Source organism: Typopeltis vanoorti, chromosome 11 (assembly GCF_054136105.1).
Source record: "Typopeltis vanoorti isolate ZY-2024b chromosome 11, IOZ_Tvanoo_1.0, whole genome shotgun sequence".
NCBI lineage: Eukaryota > Metazoa > Arthropoda > Arachnida > Uropygi > Thelyphonidae > Typopeltis > Typopeltis vanoorti.
Genome location: NC_143559.1, coordinates 129,558,734 through 129,578,339, shown reverse-complemented (window position 1 = coordinate 129,578,339; position 19,606 = coordinate 129,558,734). Strand labels below are relative to the sequence as shown.

General features: G+C 37.2%; 1 protein-coding gene across 2 annotated transcripts in view; it reads right to left on the bottom strand.

Annotated features, from left to right (window-relative positions):
* LOC150102042 (zinc finger CCHC domain-containing protein 8-like) overlaps positions 1–19,606 on the bottom strand; it is a 183,861-nt gene that overhangs the window by 96,588 nt on the left and 67,667 nt on the right. The window lies entirely within an intron of this gene.

Here is a 19,606-nt window from a genome sequence, read left to right as displayed (position 1 = left end):
TAAAATTTATACTGGGTATGCCCTTTATTCTATGACAGTACTACATGAATTAAGTTTTTTTTTTTTTATGTGGCCTGCCCACAAAAGGTTATTTGTAAACCTATAGTACATTTGTACTGTGGGTGATTTTTTCCAATTTTATATATTTTTATTTCTTTATTTTTACACAGTCCAGAAACTGTGCTTTAGAGACCAAATAGGGAACTTTTTCAAGCAACTTCAGGCCTCCAATAAGCAGGGAAGTGGTCTCACACCTGATGATATTATTACATTATTATTATTTTATAGTTTACAGGGCTAGGCAAACTAATAAAGAAACAGAAAGAGATGCAAAGTTCGACTGATCGAATCCATGGCTGACTCTGAATTGGTGTTAGCGAGGTTACAAAAATCTGGCAATAATCTTAATAATATAGGTCTGTAGAATTAATAATACCTAGTGGCGAGAATGGCTAATGGTCATACTGTTAAAACATTAATTGAATGCCTTTAGGTTCATGTACCACAAACACATTAAGAACTGAATGCCTTTAGGTTCTTAATGTAGTATGATGGTCGAGCAAAGCACTTGAAAGGCACAATACCATCTAGCGACAGCAACAATACTGACGACTAGTCATTGCAATAGTAATCCTACTCAGTAAGAGAGGAACTCAGGTTTGGACACTTGATACATATACTTGGTCAAGTGACCAGTGGTGTGAAGCTACCATCCCTGGGATTATAACTGAACATCTCTTAAGTCAGAATCCCATCTAGCCACTGCAATGATATCATTCATGCCTTGCACATTGAAAGGCAGTGCTAGCCAGAGTTACTTTCATACTGCAATGGTGCAATCACTCTGGTGACCAGAACAGAAGCATCAAGGTAGCCATCGAAATTTACCTTGAACCCTCTCCATTCAAGTATGATGCGTGGGCACCAAATCACTTGCAGATGACCTAGGTACTATCTGGGTGTCGTGCTTAGAAGAACAGCCACCATACTGCAATCTATTGAGACACATTCTCTGACTTTGTGTGATTTTGTTTTTTCCATTTTTATAAATTTTATATATATTTTTTGTTTATTTTTTATAAGTCCAGAAACCATGCTATAGAGACCAAACATGGAACTTTTTTCAAGCTACTTCAGGCCTCCAATAAGCAGAGCAGTAGTCTCACACCGGATGACATTATTACATAATTATTATTTTACGTTATTACCAAACTCTTATCAACAATTTCCTCCAAATTAATCTATTACTAGTTAACACTCCAATCATGTAATTGAGTGGAAAGGCTTATGTGTTGGTAATACATGTTAGTTTATTTTAACGGTAATAATTACAACACAGAATGATAAGAAAATAATTAATTGTTATTAACTTCTTTGCTGATATTTCACTGGTATTATCCAGCATCTTCAGAGTACAAGAACAGTTGGTTACATACATAAACAACAACAATTTGGTATAACACTGGGACTAATTTGAAAAAATTGTAACGGATAACACAAAGAACTAAAGTCCTAATTGGCGGCATCTATGTTGTGAAAAAGAGAGAAACAAGTATTAATTAGATCTTAAAATGACTGTCGTCTAGATTTTTGGTAAATTTATACAGCCATACTTGTTGAGGTTTGGAGTGTGTTTTAAAGCTGCGGCTTATTCCAAAAACAATCTCACTGATTTAAATTGACTTCTGTGTACACATTTGTTTTCTTCCATTTAATCCTATGTGAAGGGATATCTAAGGCATGGTCTGCTAGACCCAACTTGCCAAACGATAGTGCCGAATGTATTTTTTATGTTCACCAAGGCAGATGTCAACAATTTTTCCTATCTATCAATAGTAAGCCAGGTCACAAGAATAGGGCACTTCATAAACTCCTGGACGTGATAAAGAAGAGAGTCTGTCCTTAGAAAAAATACTAAATGCTCCCCAGAAATCCCCTCCAATGCCTAACTGTTATAGCAAAACTGTTACCATCCCATACATTGAAGGCACATCTGAAAAGATATCTAAAGTGCTTAATAAATATCAGCTAGACACCATATTCAAACAATATGTCAAATTGGCAACTCTTATACATTCACCTAAGGACAAACTCTCTTCTTTATCACATCCAGGAGTTTATGAAGTGTCCCATTGTTATACCAAATTGTTGCTGTTTTGTGTACTATGAAAACTGCTCTTGTGCTCTGAAGATGCTGGATATGATAGCAGCGAAATATCAGAAGTTAATAAATATTAGTTATTTTTTATCATTCTATGTTGAAATTCATCATCATGTGTCATCTCCATCCAGGAGTTTGACTACCATGATGTGACTAATGGTTGATCATGGGCATAATGATAATGTGGTGAGGATCCTTTTTCTTCCACATTATTGTAAATATTCATGGCTGTAATCCGTGTGTGTTCATGGGACCAGTTTGCCTGTTCTGAGGGATGAAAAACCTCTATCTCCATATGAGACCAGCTAACTCATCTTCAGTAGAAAGAGACTGATAAAGGTTCCTCACGTAAATCGAACCCTGGTCTTTCCAACCAAAGGGTCTGTACTGATTGAGCTATGGAGACTCTGTGTTGTAATTAATACTATTAATTAAGCTAACAGTGTGATGTAATATTTTCTTATATAACACTTCGGACTAAATTTATCCACCAGGTCTTTTTCTTGCCATCAAATACCTGTTTTACTAATGTTTCCTCTACCCATTCTGTTTGAGTGATCATACCATCTCAGATTAGCTCTACTTAAACATTCTTGAATTTTTTTTTATATTGATTCCATACATGAAAGGTTGACCCATAATATGCATGTCAGTGACATGCATGGGATGTTGGTGAGGACTGAGACAGAAGTTTACTGATGTTTTTTTTTTTTTAAGAGTTGCTGGTTGTAGTTATTTGGGAACGCTTCATGAGGAAAGCTGTTCTGGAGGACAGAGGTAGCAAGAATAAAAGAGGAAGAATATAAGCAGGTTTGGTGTCTTTGAAAGTTGCAATGAAAAGGGATGCTGGGAAGCTGCTGCTTTTGTTTTAAGAGGCCCAACATAAAAGAGGAGGAATGACTGTTGCCAGTTCAGTGGAGCAATGAAGTGCCTGCAGAATACATAGTACCAAAATAATGCATCTATGAGGTAGAAGTTGAAGTGAATCTATAAGAGAGGGATCACCTATGAAATGAATTGCTCTCATCTGGACAGCATCAAGAATTTTTAGAGAAGTTTTAGGTGTACCACCCCACTGTTATTCAAATTTAGTTGGAGAGAATATTGGAGATTTGCAATGGATTTGTTTAGGAGTATATCATCAATTACACACAGCAAAGAGCTAAGTTTGATATCTCTAATATCAAATTTAAAGCCACTTTCTTTCACATAATGTGACCCATGCATCCTCGTCTTACACCTGACTTTACATCAAACCATCTTGTATTTCCTTCAATTCTAAATGCTGACTTACAACTTAAATATTGACTATATATCGGTTCCATTTATCCCATATAACTGTAACATTTTACAAGCTTTTCTCTGGGCACTTTGCCATATGCTTTTCCAGATCCACAAATCTTAAGTACAGATCCTTGTTATATTCCCATGATCTCTCTACTATTTGTTGTAAAGTGAAAATCTGATCTGGACAACCTCCACTTGGCCTGAATCCAACTTGTTCTTCTCCAAATTCCTCCTCCACAATTTTTCTTAGCCTCTTCTCAAGTTTGTTTGCATAATTCTTACCTGGAAACATTTAATAGAGAAATTCCTCTGTAATTCTCACATTTAGTTTTATTCTCAATTTTATAGATTGGGACTATGAGAATTCTGCTCCAATCATCTCAAATTTGACCTTCTAAATCAGACCTTCTGAATTATGAATCACTTTTATAAGTGATTATGAATTATAAAAGTGATGCAGTTTTATAAAGAATTATAAAAGTGATGCAGAGTTATGAATTCTGCTTCACTTTTATACCTTCATATTCGAGCATTTCTGGTTAAATATCATCATGCCTTTCAATATTACAGACTTTTGATAGCTTTTTCTATCTCAAATATTAATGTTTACTCCTGTTTGCATTCTGTTTTCATATTTTCTACTACATTTGTGTCATTGCTTGCTTCGTTTAACAGCAGTAGCAGTCAGTGAACATTTTAAGTGGGGGTGCTACATATACAAAAAAAAAAAAAAAAAAAAAAAAAAAAATCAGTAACGAATTTATTAATAAATAAATTTACATATTAAAAATTGCTTTATTAAAAATATTTCATCCTCATCACAAACAAACACCAATAATAAAAGTTTCGTATCAATAGCAATGACAAGCGCAAACGAATATCGGCGTTAGATCGCAGTGCATTTGTTTCGTGTAACGATAATTGAAAAAATATAATTCTTTTCGTATTTTCAACAGTGACACTCGCCATAATTCAGCCTTGTATCTATAATAAATAAATATGTTATTTTAACAAAATAAAATAAGATTTACAAAAAATAGTTTACCACGCACATGCTCCAATAATAAACGTTTCATATTTCACAGAAATAATGTGCGTAAGGATACTAAAAATACACTGCCGTTTGGGCAGTGTCTGAATGACGTAACGTGCAATGACAAGTGCAAATGAATATCAGCATTAGATCGCAGTGCATCTGTTTCGTAATCTAAAGCGTTAATCAAACAATTCCAATTATTAACTATTCAATCAATGTCAAAACATAAGCTGTAACCTTTAACATGTTGTATCGCATTTATATAATGTTGCAAGCATTGTTATTATTTATAAATACAAACAAAATTTAAAATTTTCATTTTTCCTTGGGGGTGCTGCAGTGTCGCAGTGCTTATGTATGGGCCACCACTGTTTAAGTCTTTCAAAATAATTGCTCCAGGCATCTAGAATATCTTTATATTCAGTTTTCATGTGGCTTTTATTATTTCTGATTCCTTTTACAGTACTCTTTCCTCCATTTCTAAGTTTTTTCAATATCCTCCAGAACATTTTGCCACCTTCCTGAAGTTTATCTTCTATATTCACCAAAGTCTTCCCATGACTTCTGTTTGGCTATGTTTAAACATAATTTAGCTCTCTAGCTCTGTTACATTTTTCTCTGTATATTTTTAGGGCACCTGGTGACTTATTTGTCAGGAACTTTCAGGTTGAATTAATGTTTTCTTCAGAGTCTGCCACTGAGACTCCAAGGTCTGGTTGCTGTTTTCAAAATGTTTTATTATTTCTTTGATAAAGTTGTATAGTTGAGTCGACAGTTCATCTGTAAAAGCTACTCAACTTTAATTCATTTTAAAAATTGCTTACAAATTTTCCAAAAACATCTATATGCCTGGAATTTATTTCCGATTCTTCTGTTTAGATCACTAACAAGGATCAGATTTTCTAATTTTTATGTTAGACTTTAAAAATTCCAGTATTTCTTCATTAGGAGAACTTTCTTTGGGGACAAAGACAAATAAGTTTCATTGTCCATTTCTCCAATTTGAAGTTTATTTCATCCCCCCTCACCACACACACAGAGCATTTATCTGCTATAGGCCCTGTGCCTTTCGTGTATGGAACTAACTTGAAACTGACTTCCAGTTTATCTTCATGTTTGGTGTTGAATGCTATCTATCATTACTTCTTCCCTTCCTTGATCATTATTGCCCAAATATAACATCCTATATTTATTTAGTGTGATCACCAATTATGTTCATGTGGTATTTTTTCAGTTCTTCAGCAAGTTTGATTTCCTTTCCGTTGACACCCTGTATGCTGATAGTGTCTATCTCCGATTCTTCTACCATCAGTTGTGAACTTTACACTATTTGCCTTGGTTCTGTGATGAAATCAGCAGGGGGCTTTTTAAATGGTTTTAAACATCCTAGCTGCCATGAAATCATATCATGTTGCACCATTATGTTTATTTCTGGTTGAAGCCAATAGAGAGTACAATTAGTAGGCTAAGCACCATCCTCATTAATTTGTATGCAGTGAATACCTACTAACAGGTGCACCACATGAAGGTGAGGATTGGTCATTGGGTCGGACGCCTCAGTCTGGTCTCCAGATTCTTTAAAGGCTATGTGGAGGTCTCCTCCAGTTATCTGCCTTTGACCCTCAAGAACCAACCCCCACTTCCAAAAAAAGAAAAAAATTCATATGAAACAAACTGAAACTTTGTGAAAATTTTATGACACAAATTTCATGCTAGCTATCCACTGTAATTTTTTTCCTTAAGTTAAAGGTTTTGTACAGGGATCCAATGAGAAAAAAAAAAAATAATAACTGTAATGTAATTCCAGGAGAAGGCATTAAAATACTTTTTCAAGTGCTGTTATGTATCTGGAAAAAGGAAACAAAAAAGAAATAGCGAAGCAAAAGAAGTATAGAAACACTTGGTTGCATTTAAAGATAGATTACTTCAATAAATAAGAATAAAAGAATTAGAATGTGTTTGGAAATGATACCAGAAAAATGCAAGAGCAGTGAAATATGGGAAAGACTCAGAAAAGACAAGGCAACAAAAAAAGAGAAGGAAAGAAGAGAAGGGGGAAAAAAGGGGATGTACAAAATAGCAGAAAGGAGGAAAAGATGGTTGAAGTAGCAAAATAGTAGAAGTAGAAATAGTTGAAGTAGGTGATGTCACAGTCCTTTTGGCAAGGAAATTTAGACTACGTTGCAGTGTTCAAATATTTCTTTGTGTGTGAGCGTTTTAGTGGGTTTTAGGGGAGTTGCTAATTTTGGGTTTGTGGTGAAGCCTACAAATACATTTTCAAACACAGGGACTAGAACCTAGTATTCACCATGAACCAAAAATTAGAAACTCTCCTAAAACCCACTAAATTGCTGACACACAAAGAAATATTTGAACACCACAATGTAGTCTACAAATTTCCTTGCCAAAAAGACTGTGACATCACCTACACAGGCTCTACCATTAGGTCTTTATGGACTAGACTACAAGAACAGTTCCGGGACTGTAACACCCCTATTCAGTAACATTTAAACGCTAAAAAAAAACGCAACATCAAAAAGAAAAATGAAATACAGAGTACAGGGAAGACAGAAATAGCGGCTCACGCCCTTGAACTGAAACATATCCTGCAAATCAACAACGCCATAATAATAGACAAACAAGACAACGAAACAATGCTTAGAATATCCGAAACAATAGCCATAAAATGTGACGGAAACTCAATCAACGGTGGACGTTGATTCTCTACCTAATTTCTGAATGTTGGAAGCTCCACAATGTACAAATCAAGTCACGCCTCCAACCAATAAGCCCTTTTTTGGCAGATACAACATACAGTCATGGCATAGCCGTACACTCATCCCGAAAATGTTCCAATGATGGTCAGATGACCAAAACGGCTCGCACCCCCGTTAACGCTCTCCCCGTCCCAGTTTTCCCATAAAACCCTTCCCCAAAGAAACGCCCTTAAGTATAATAATATATATATATTATTTTAGAAAAAAAAACAGGTTTTCAAAATTATTCTTCCTTGCATCAAACACTCCACCAACATTTCACCCCCTTTTAAGCCTGCAGCAGAAATATGGAGAATGAAGTTATCCTAGCATCTAAACAGGGTATGTATAAAATTTTCTTCCTCAATTATTCTGCTATATTTTCCTTTAAAATACACTTATAATGCCCTAAAAATTTTCTTGAGTAAAATAGCCAATGTATTTAAAATAAGGGACACTCATAAACAAAAACAGGCTATAATAGCTATAAAAGTATGATACTTAAGTGTGAAAAGAATTCCATTCTGGCATTACGAAGAATCTGACACATTTGAAAAAGCAAAAGAAGACATCCAAAATTGCTAAAGTAAGAAATAAGGCAATGAAGGAGATCTATATCAGATAGATGTAAATGAACATGGCTTAGTATTAATAAATCACCAAGTTATATAAAGACAAGATCGATGGAATACTTTGACTACTGTATGAAGAGGAAAGATTAATAAGAGAAGACAGGCAATCAAATGAAGAGATGCTTATAGGAAAACATGTTGCAAAAGTATGAGATTTCTTGAAAAACAATGCACAATGGAAAAGGCAGTGAGTGATACAGTATAATGCAGAAATATGGAAAGCATCCATATTTCCGAAAAGGTATAGACATTCTGTGGATCTAATAAAAAAGAAATGTGATTAGAAAGTGATTTCAGAGGAAATTAATGTCTCTAGCATGTTAATAACAATTTATATGGGAACATGAATAATTGTAATAATTATCAAGGGAGAAAACTACACACATACCATGAAGATGCAGAAAAGAATACCGGACAAGAGAGAGAGCAAAAAAAAAAAAAAGAAGTAGTAAAGATAGAAGAGGAAAAGTTTGGACTCATGCCAGGAAGAAGTACAATAGGTGCAGTATTTGTCTTCAACAGAGAAGTACAGAGAATGAAAAACACTACTGCATGTATTTATAAATCTGGAGGAAGCATATAACAGGTGCCTAAGCATGAAATACATAACTGCCTAAGAAAGAAAACAGTACCAGAAAAATGTGCAGTTCATAAAAGAAATATAAAGGTTCTTGCATATGTGTTAGATAAAAAAAATTTAATGTGAAAGATGGAATACACATAGAATCTGCATTGTTTTATCTCCCATAAGCATATAAGAAGAATGAGGATAAACAGAACTAGTGTTGAAATCAGAAGGTCAAAAACAACAAAAAACTATAAAAACTTAAATAAATGAGCGACTATGTATGTATCATGTATGATGTAAAGAAAGAACAGCCAATCAGAAATGAGGAAGTTAGAGATGAGAAGAGTGGAATGCTCAGATCTATTTTTATACATGTAGATACTTATACAACTTACACATGTAGGAAAAAATATAAAATTTTATTCAAAAACTGAGATATATTTCGTCCAACGGAATATGAACATCATTAGGGAGAAAAACTAACTATATTTAAACCATGAATCATAAGAGTGTGTCATATAGCATGTGCTTACTAGTTTGTGTTGTGGTTGCAGCTGACAGGATAGGGATTACACTATCAGAGTTCAAATGAACAATTCTAAAATATTATTAAAAAAATTATTAAAGGATTTTTTAAAAATTATAAACAGTTAACAGTAATCACTTCCCAAAACTTGGAGATCAGCATACAATCAGAGTGGTTAAGGTTCAGATGATTTCATAGTATTTCACATGTTTCAAGGAAAAGATGATCAAATTTGAACCTGGTGGAATGAAAAATCTTTGTCTGGTTCCAAAAAATTATGTGCCTATTGTCAATAGCATGAGAAGCAAGGCTGAGCTTCTCAGATTCCAAAAATTCAATATAATATTGATATTCTTGGATTTTAATCACAGCAAAGTGGCCAGTTTGTCCAAAATAGCAAAAAAGTCATGAGCAAGGTGCTCATAACTTTTATTTGATATTTTGTGCTCATGAGAAGGGTGCTTGATAGACAAGTAACCTGATTAAGAAGAGAGATGGTAATGTATCCATTATAGATGGTAAGAAAGAAGACAGTTACTGAGCTGGTTTGAAGGAAGTGTATAGAATGAATTTGCAAAGAATCTGTGCTGTTGTTCAGAGATTCCTTTAAAGTAAGGCCCATATATCACTTATTAAGTGACATATGGACGTTAGAGATTTCACCTTTGCCAACCTTCTATCACTAACTGCACACAGAATGCTATGAATAAATAAATATTCATAGCATTTATTTCGGAGCTTTAAATATAATACAATTACTTATTTCAATTTTGAGAGAGGACAAACATAACTCACTGACTTCCCATTAATTTACCTTACTTAATTAGGTTCATTTTACACCACATTTTTTGGGACAATTCCTTCAAGAATGAAATTCCATCATAAAGCAAGGGTTACCTGTATATTTGTTGCCTGAAAAGAAGTCAATCGACACCACAGTATGAGGAACAAACAACCATGATGCTCACCTTAATAAGATTTATGACCTCCTTTTGCAGTGATGACTGCAGAGCTTTCCTATGGGGCATATTTTCCCAAAATGCACAATAGCAATCAATGAGAATTTTGGACCATTCTTCCAGTAGGCATATAACAAGGTCTTGAACTGTTGTGGGGTGTACATTCTTTGATCTTACCTGATGTTTCAATTCATCCCATCATATTTTAACAAGGTTGAGATCAGGGTTCTGTGGAGGCTAGTCAAGTGTGGTGAAGTTCATAGTCACAAGCCATGCAGTCACAGCAACAGCCTTATGACACAGTGCATTGTCTTGTTGAAAGAGACAATGGTCAGTTCCACAGAAACACCACAAAGTAGAAAGCATTGCATCGTCCAAAATGTTCAGATACCTCTTGGATGTCAATGTTTGTGAGACTGCAAATGGAGGTTCAACCAGAAAAAACAGGACCATACTGTCACACCTCCACCTCTGAATTTCATAGTTGGAATTACACGCTCTGGTAGGAGACGTTCACCGAGCATCTACCAAACTCACACCCATCCATCTGTTCAGTAAAGAGTGCAACATGATTCGTCATTCCAAAACATAGCTATCCAAGATTCCACATCCTGTACACACTCTTTACACCACTGAAGAGAACACTGCATGTTGGTTTAGATAATGTGGGGCTTGCATATTGAAGTCCTACCATGGAAACGTATGTTGTGAGCCTTGGTTCTGAATGTTTTTGTGCAGATGGGTGTCCAGTCGATGCCCTGAACTCTGCGGTAAACATACCGGCTGATGAACGTCAGTTTTTACATATTATCCATCATAGTACATGACAGTCAAGTTCACTGGGTGAAAGTTACTCTGTTTGACTCCTTGCACTTCCATCTCAGTATGGTATCACTGATTGCTGACCTAGGATGACCCAATTTGTAAACAATTTTCCAAACAGATAGGCCTGCAACATGGCATCCTATCACAATACCTCTTTCAAACCCCATCACTTCCGTTCATGGAAACTGATGGAGTCATTTCACCTAGACACAGTTGCACTGACTTGGGAGCATCACATTCATCCAATTTATACCAGCTACAAACACACGACTCGTTACATGGCATGGTGCACCTTGCCCATGGGGATGTTCGTTGACTTCTTTCCAAGCAGTGTATGTGTGCTATAATATCAAATTAGAAGTGTTTATGTTTCAGGCAAACATAAAAGCAGTAAGAAGATTTAAATATTCTCCATCTTAATCTTCTGTTTGAGAGGTGAAATGAACAACAGAATGCAGGCAATGTAGAATAACTCAAGATGAATATGGAGTTTCCAGAGAAACTCATTCCAGAGAAACATGAAAGACATAAGTTAGAATGGCAGGTTTTAGCAAAAATGATGATATGAAGGAGAAGAATCTATGCAGAGGGAAATAACAAAGGACAGAACACAAAGAATCAGCAATGAAGACCTCACCTAAATGTGGAACTAATAACACAGAAGTAGAAGAGATGTTTATAATCACTAATCTGTTTCAAAATATTTTGGTACTGCAATTCATAAATTTGTCTACTTTCATTTATATGAGATTGCAGAAATGAATTTAGTTATCAAGAACAAAGTACCCATTGTTCAAAGGATTTTTTTTTACTAATAACAATAATTTAAAAAAAAAGTTTCAATGGCTATAGAATGTTACATTGCCTCTGTATCAAATGAAAGTATAGTTCTTATTATATGGCTGACTGACAGATATCAAAAAGTGGTATACAGGTGATCTGAGTCTGCAAGGTTTAAGGTAACAAGTGGTATACCACAAGGATCATTGCTTGGTCCACTGTTATTCAATCTGTACATTAATGACATTGGGAAGGATTTGACAAGCGACATACAGTTATTTGCTGATGATGCAAAGATAGGTAGGGTAATCAGGAATGCTGCTGATATGCAGTCTTTGGAATGATTTGAATAGGCTGGAATTGCGAACATGGGAAACTGACACAACTGACATTGAACTAACACAATGAGCGTCAGTAAATGTAAAGTCATTCACTTCAGCATGATTAGACATCCAATGTCGTATTATATTGGTATTATATTAGGCTAGAAGAAACTGATGAGGATAGGGATCTTGGAGTGTTAGTAGATAAGAAGTTGAAGTTTAGGGGCCATGTGGCAAAGATTGCAAATACAACTCATAAAAATAATTGCAATGCTGAAAAGAACGTTCTCATGTAAAGATAAGGATGTTATTTTGCCTCTTTACAAGGTCTTAATAAGACCTCACTTGGACTATTGTGTGCAAGTGTAGTCTCCTGTTTCCGTTGCGATTCTGACATATTGGAGAGAGTACAAAGGCGAGTGTTAAAAATGATATCAGGATTGTGGAATGCTGGTTATGAAGACAGATTGAGAATTTGTAGACTGCAGACACTAGCAAACAGGAGAAAGAGGGGGTGATATGATTGAGACTTACAAACTTCTGAAAGGGTCATACAGGTTTTCAATTGATGGAATTTTTCAATTTATGGAGAGTGGGGAAAGGACGAGAGGGTATCCTTGGAAGCTGAGAATGAAGGCCGCCAAGAAGGGTGCAAGGGCTAGATTTTTCTCTCAGAGGGTGGTGCATGATTGGAATGGACTGCCATTGGATGTTGTGAGTGCAAGCAGTGTGAATGAATTCAAGAATAAGTATGATAGCTTCCCTCGATGAGTTTCTGACTCCCTAGAGGTCTCTCTTAATAATAATAATAATATATATCTCTTTTCTCTAATATTTAAAAAAAAAAAAGAGCCAAACAAAAAGAAGCAATGTTGAGAGTTAGGACGGAGTGTGGCATGTTTGGCCTGGGTGAATGTAACACCTGTGGTGAAAGACTGTTGGAATTTGCCCATGCTAACAGATTAGTTATTACCAATATCTGTTTCCAGAAACACCCATGACAGACCTATACTTGGATATCTAACATTGATAGGTCAAGGAACCACATTCATTACGTCCTGGCTCTCCAGTGGCGGAAGACAAGCATCTCTGATGTACATACTTGTCCTGGAGCAGATTATGGTACAGATCATCAGCTAGTAAATGTCAAAGTAAGACTAAGACTCCAAAAACTTCCAAGTCAGTCACGTCCCACTAGATTGGATGTTAGAGTAATTATTAATGGATTCACAGAAGAAACACTGACTTGGCTGGATAATTTTTTGACTACCAATGAGGAGAACTCACCAGAAATGATTTGGGAAGGAGTCAAGATGATAATACAAGATACGGCCAAGAAGTATCTCGGCCCAATAAGAAGACCAAGAACCCCATGGATATCAGATTCAACATGGGAACTAATCAAAAGAAGGTGGATGAAAACACGGAGAGACACAGGAACTGAAGAATATAAGAGATTACACAGAGAAGTCAGAAGAGCCATCAAGCAGGACAAGGAAAAGTATTATACTGATAAACATGAAGAGACAGAGTCCCAGATGAGAAGGCAGAATTATAAAAGGATGTTTTATTTAGTTTGTGATCTAAAGCACAAGTTTAAGCCCAAATTGAATTCATCAAAGACAGGAATGGAACATTACTAACAGAAGAACTGGAAATCAAAAACAGATGAAAAGAATACTGTGAGGAACTGCACAATACAATGGATAAATAAAATTTGGAGGAGCCCTCTCACCAGCAAAATTCCGTTCTGAAACCTGTTCCACTTAGGCACGAAGTTGAAAGAATAGTTAAGCAGCTTAACAGTAATAAGACTCTAGGTGGAGATGGAATCACAGCAGAGTTGGGGGGGGGGGGGATAAGAGTGTTTCATAGATCTCTCCCATATCCTTGATTACAAGGATATAGGAGAGAGGATCATGCCCTAGAGACTGGAAGAAGTCAGTTTTCATACCACTACATAAGAAGTGAGATATGAGGGATTGCAAGAACTATAGGACTATTAGCTTAATATCTTATGCAGGCAAAATTTTATTAAAGATCATGTTAAATAGGATTGAGGCCAAAGTTGAGCCAGATGCCTGAGGAACAAGCAAGTTTTAGGAAAGGTAAGGGCACCAGAGATCAGATCCTTTGAATTAAACAGATCACAGAAAAATATAAATAATTCAGACTCCTTCTTGTAATGTGTTTCTTAGACTACTGTAAAACTTTTCACTGTGTTCAGCATGTGAAATTGTGGGAAGTAATGAAAAGAATGAGTTTTCCTCAACACACTATCAGGTTGATAGCCAACTTGTACAGGGAGCAAGAAGCCATGGTAAAAACAGGTGTTGGATTGACCGATCGGATTTAGGTGGGAAAAGGAGTTAGACAAGGATGTTTACTTTCTCCTCATTTGTTTAGTATATATGCAGAGTGTTAAATCTGAAATGAAAGGCTTAATTTCTCCTTCAGCATTCATTTCACGGGATTTAACTGGGATGCAAAGTTTACCAAATGAAATACTTGTAAATAGGCAAAAAATTGAAGTTGTAAATATAGTAATAATGGTTCTTTTATGTATTTTGCTATGTATTAATTTATAGGTCCTGTAAATAACAGACAATCAACAAGATATTGTAAAAGTAATATTGTAACAGGAAAGTCAGAGCAAAGTGCAGGCTTGTATAATCAGATCATAAACATGACCCTAGGCAATAGCTATACGAGGTCCAAGGCACATGCGAGATGCCCACGTGGAGATGCATCGGAGAGGAGAAAGTACAGTGGGCAAAACGCTTGCGTGGCATCTGCAATCGATGATGTAGTAGGAAGAGTAGATGCGGAGAAATATAAAAGGCTTGGTGCCACAAGTTCTCTCTCTCTCGTGGTCCTTTTCTCATGGCGTCAGAGTCGAGCAGAAGTCGTTCGGGTGAACGAAGGATGGTAAAGTGGCAACGGTATGGTTAAGTAGAGGCCGAGTCCGAGCATTGTCATCGATGCAACGAGACAACCAGCGAACACTGAAATTTTGTGCAGCTCCAGCCATACCTTTCCATCAAAGGAATTTCAAGTATGAGGCAAAGAAGTGATTCGTGACCGAAATCACTGGAATGTAGAGACAGGGAACAACAGATCCCAGAACAAGGTAACCACCCGAAGGAAGGCTACAAGAAGATCTGATGAGAAGTATCTCCTGAAAGATTGAACTGGTCGGTAATGTAGAGTTTTTATGTCCATTGTATTGTAATTTAAGGTCAGGGTGAGCGAAAGTGTTAAATTTCTTGTGATCGGACTTCTTGATAGAATTCAGGATTCTAAATACCTAATCCTCTAGCATGGAACTTTGTAGCTCTAGAAGTGTATTGTTTTAAGCATTGTCATTAGATTAATTTGATGTGTTATATATCAATATTTGAGGAGAGAGTAAGATATTCATATACGTGACTGTGATAAGTGAGCAGGGTTAAGACAGCTTGACTCTGCTAATGTCCCTTAATGTGAAATGCAGATTGTATTATAGATCTTGTCTGTAAGAATAGCATTACTTATAGAGACATTTCATTAAAATTAGTTTTTTGATTAATATGTACCATTATTGAGAATGAATAAACTTTCATGTCTTCTTTACTCAAAATACGTGTCTGATCTTTGAAGCCAATGCACCACTTGCTATAAATAGAACCTGTATAAGTTAAAGTGCAGGAACTGGTTATGACTGCAATATAAAAATAAGTATCATAAGGGTTTGTTTGTATTAGATTGCTAAATTGTGAAATAGTCTGTGGGCTGACTCTCTGACAATATTAATTCTACTGTATAGGAATTAAGATGACGCAGCTAAACAAATAAATTTTCTTAATTCCGAAAAAGAGTTGACTTCAGATTTTCAGTCAAGGAGAATTTGGCTCAACCTTGGGGTGATCTTTTTGTCTGAAAGATGTGTACACAAGTTCGATTAAGAGTGAGGCCACAGACAGGTTAGGAACTTTGATGGATAGCTGTAACTAGGGGATTGAGAAGTAAGGGAAGAACGAAGCTGAAATAACTCAAAGTGCAAACAAATTTAGAATTAATAAATTAAGAGAAGAACAGGACAGAAAAACACCCAATTAAGGAAATGTTGCAATGGCACAGCCGACAGGATGTTGATTTGTTAAATTAAACGACTAAGAAATTAAGTTTGTGAATCAAGGTGAGTTGATTTTGGCTTGAAATCAGGCGATTTTGGTGTTGGAATAAAATTAGCAATATTGTGTGTAAGATAAGATCGCATTTTTGTAAGTCTATATACAGGTATGAATCAGCCGTCTGGTTCAGGCATGGATGACGGAGAATTTTTCAGGATCATCAACCCTCAACAAGTTTTTCCGCAGTTCTCTGGGAAGGAAAATGCCGACGTTATAGCCTTTTTTAGCTACGTCAAGAAGTTGAGGAAAGCAGGCAGGTGGGTGGACTTCCAACTCCTAATCTTGTTGCGTAGTAAGCTGGTGGGGAAAGCAAGGAATTTCCTCTACTCTTCCCCCATACTAAAAGAGACTGTAGACTATGCAATATTTAAGGAAGTACTAATTGCCGAATTTTCCAGTGAAAAGGGTCCCTTCAAAACCTTCTGGAAACTTCACAGGTGTGTACAGGGTAAATGGGAAAGTGCGACCAATTATCTGAACAGATTGCTCTCCATTACACGATCTATGAGAGTATCCATGGAGGAAAGGTCTCACCTTGAATGGATAGCTTTCCAACAGTTCAGGTCAGAGCTATGTGATGAGTTATGAGAAGTGATATATAAGAAGCGAGTCAACAACTTAGATGGATGCTATAGACTGGCTAAGGAAAGAGAAAGAGTGTTAAAAGAAATGTCTCATGCAAATTCTCTGAGAACATTGTTACTGGAAGGACCGAGCACACAATTTTCCTCCCTTTCACTCCGCCCTGAATGCAAAAGCAATTCCAACTCAAATGGAAGAGCTGAGCTTCTGAAGTCACCAGAACAAAATCACTCCTCTATGGGAGTGAAAGCAATAATATCAGATCATCTGGGGTGCAGGAAAGAAGAAGGGGTGAATCCATTGCCAGGAAAAGAACATGAGATGAGGCATGAGCCAACTAATAGGCATTTAGAAGCGATCTCTTTAGTACAAAAGGCCCAATCGTACGAGGGATGTATTGACGAATCAATTTTGAAGGAACGAGAAGGGGTCTCTGCTGCCCCCCTCTGATGAGTCTGTCGGTAGGCCCATATTTGATTTCAAGGCCTACAAGATGCAAAGTGTGGCAGCAGCAGAGATTGTAGGATGAATACCATTGTCCCTTGTTGAGGGATTTGTGGAGGTAATTCCCTGTAATTTCCTACTAGACACCAGAGCCCATATATCAGTGATACCTATGCCACTGATCAAGGAAATTAGTAAGGTTTCTCCTGGTGGGCTCGTCGAGCTGCGTAAGCCCATTAAGATTACTGGAGTCGTCAGAGTTGAGCTCCTCTCAAAGATGAAGATGAATGTGATGCTTACAATACCTTGTTTCCCAGTTAGCCTCTCTCATGAAGTGCTGGTTCTCCCCGAACTCGCTGATACGAGCAACCAAGTCATATTGGATCTCGACTTCTTGGAGAAGCACCAGTTCATGTGTGACTTCATTAACGAAACAATATCTCTTTGTGGGAAAAGGTTCCAACCTAAATTTAGAACCGGAAGTGAGAGTACTTCCTGTTCAAGTGAGGCTTTAGAAATTGAAGTGGGAGACTCAAAAGAAGTCTCAAATGAATGGAAAAGGAAAATGGTGCAAAGCACTATCAGTTCATCAGTAAGAACTTGAAAGAACAGACTGAGAAATTTTTTAAGTTGGTATTTCAATGTTTTCCCAGCGTGTTTACTGAAGAAGTTAGTTCCTTATCCTGCACGAACAAGGTCGAACATGCTGTACAAATCACACCCGACTTCCCCATGCATGTTAGGCAATACCAAACGCCTCATAAACACATAGAAAAACTACAAAGATTGCTGGAGAACTATGAGAAAGCTGGGATTATCGAGAAATCTAATTCCCAGTGGAATTAGATTTCATACTAGTAGAAAAATCTAATGGGAGCTTAAGGTTTGTGTTTGACCTAAGTGAGGTGAATAAGGTCACAGACCCATTGACTTTCCAATGTGTAAGATCAAAGAGTTGTTGATAGGTCTCGGGAGACAAGATTTTTCTCCAAACTGGACCTAAACTCAGGCTACTTTCAAATCCCCCTTAGGAAGGAGGACAGGAAGTACTTTGCCTTCACCACACGATGGCAAAAGTATCAACTGTGTTGACTTCCTCAGGGAGCCAGAAATTCAGCCATGAGTTTCAGAGTCTGATGAATTCCATCCTCTCAGACATGTTGGGAAGGGGGAGTCATATGCTTCCAAGATGACCAGTTAATCTACTCGTCCGATTTACTGAGACACAAGAAAATTCTTTTGGCCGTCTTTGACAGACTGAGCGAGGCCCAACTCTCCCTGAAGTATTCCAAGTGTCAGTTTTTCTTAAGAAAAGTAGAATACTTGGGGCACATTGTAAGTGAGGCTGGGATAATCCCCACTCGAGATAACAACAGCTATTTTAAAGGCTAGAGCCCCACCACTGTTAGGCAAGTTCAGAGGTACCAAGGAATGATCAATTTCTACAGGAAATTCATTCCTGAGTGCTCAAGACCGATGCAACCCATCGTGAGACTAACAAAAAAGGGGTAAAGTTCGCGTGGGGGGAAGAACAACAGGATGCACACCAATCCCTGAACCTAGCCTTGATCAGATCACCTGTCCTCACTTACCCAAAACTCGGACAAACTTTTTTCCTCTAGGCTGATGCCTCCAATGACACCATTGCCTCAGTAGTAGAGCAACAGGAAGGGGAAGACTTTAGACCTATTGCCTTTATCATCAGGAAGCTCTCCCCTTCTGAAAAAAAATTATTCTGTGATAGAAAAGGAGGCATTGGCCATTGTTGATGCTCTAAGAAAATTTAGGTACATGCTACTAGGGCAGCGGATCATCCTACGGTCAGATCACAAACCTTTGTCGTTTATCTCATCCATGAAGGATAAGAACCAAAGGATTATCCACTGGACCCTATAAATGCAGGAGTTCAATATAGAAATAAAATATATCCCTAGGAAGGCCAATGTAGTGGCGGACTACTTGTCTAGATCGTTAGGTTCTGAACCAGAGGAGAATGCCGGTCAAGGGGAAGAACTGGTCAACTCCATACAAAAAACCAGAGGATTAGAAGAAAACAAGAACACAACCACCCCCACCTTCAAGTCTGGGAGAAGTCTCATTATAGAGTCCCAGAAAGTGGACCCTATATGGGGAGGGGTATACCAAAGGTTAGTGAAAGGAGAAAAACTCTCAGGGGAGCACCAGTTCTCTAAAACGTTGCATCTAGACAAGGAGGGTCCTGTTATCTCAACAGGACATCACGGGAAGGTGGAGGGACAAGATTCTGATCCCAAAGGTCATGATTCCTTGGGTGCTCCACACATTCCATGACTCAGACTTAGTGGGTCATCAGAGGTTCCACAGGACTTGGAAGAGAGTGAGAGACAGGTACTTATGGAGAGGCATGAGAGAGGATGTTGAGTCCTATGTGTCCTCTTGCTACCTTTGCCAACAAAAATTGAGCATTGGAGGAAAGGCCCCATCCAGCCTTTTCCTATCCCCATGCGTCGCTTTCAAGCTGTGGCCATGGATATCACTGGCCCACTTCCCACCACCACGAAGGGTAACAAATATAT